Here is a 1,000-nt window from a genome sequence, read left to right as displayed (position 1 = left end):
TTTCATTAATTGATCATGTGCATCATCATGAGCAAGACTCAAGCTAGGATGGTGGCTTCCTACATACGGTACATTTAATTTATTGCATCATCATATGTGACATGCGCGAAAATGAAATAAACAAATCATAAGCGCAGTTTCGAGTTCGAAAGGAATCGCTCACGAAACTTCTTGAGTGATTCCTTGCAGAAACTTTCTTCGGTGACTGCCATTTGAACTGTCATTTCTTCGCTACTGCGTACTGCGATCGAAGAAAAACCGGTTTCTTGAGCGATTCAGGCAAGGAATATCCCATGCATCAAGATAGGCTGAGAAATTCCTTCTGATCTGCAAACAGCGCTATACGCGGTAGTTGGGCAGCGGGTGACATAGTTTGCTTCAGCAGGTCTCTACCTGTTCTCGGTGGCATACGGTAAGCCAAAAAGAATGCATAACTAACGGAGTATAAAATAATAAAACATGTGACTCATATAAGGAACACGGGGAAACGAAACTAGCCAAAATTGACATAAAAAGAACTCAAAATTAGGTACTCTTCTATCACTACGGTTTTGGATACTATTTTGTTCTCAGTCTTCAATACTTTTCACTCAAAGCTGAAGTACGTCAAAACTACTCGCTTTTGAGTAAAATGGAACTTGAACGCATCAGCGCTTTTTGTTTTGCTTCCCATTTTCGCAAAGTATCCAAAAGGGAGTGTTGATGCAGTACTCAGCATTGGCTGAAAATTCATCACGTACGCCATATTGGATCAAATTGATGCGTGCATTCCGGGTAAGTTTTTCAATTTTCTCCTTTTTAACTATGTCCACTGATAACGCCAACTATATTTTTCAGAACACCCGACCGAACCGGCGGCACCGATGGAAACGTGTGCATGGATTTCAGTCGGGAAAATATTGAAACGACCTGCTGAAAATCATCTTTGCTGTTGCCGTCGCTCGGATTACAACATTTTCAATTGGTAGGTAATAAAATTATGTGCTTCTAACGATGCGTT

The 1,000-nt window shown here is 40.7% G+C and overlaps 1 long non-coding RNA gene across 1 annotated transcript; it reads left to right on the top strand.

Moving 5' to 3' along the window:
* The first annotated feature begins 484 nt into the window (after window positions 1–484).
* Window positions 485–889, top strand: LOC134284450 (uncharacterized). The gene is made up of 2 exons (XR_009995778.1): window positions 485–774; window positions 838–889. It is a non-coding gene; the product is annotated as an uncharacterized LOC134284450 (long non-coding RNA).
* Window positions 890–1,000: the final 111 nt, after the last annotated feature.

This window comes from Aedes albopictus, unplaced genomic scaffold (genome assembly GCF_035046485.1).
Source record: "Aedes albopictus strain Foshan unplaced genomic scaffold, AalbF5 HiC_scaffold_1397, whole genome shotgun sequence".
NCBI classification, from domain to species: Eukaryota; Metazoa; Arthropoda; class Insecta; order Diptera; family Culicidae; genus Aedes; species Aedes albopictus.
This window is presented reverse-complemented; position numbering and strand designations above follow the sequence as displayed.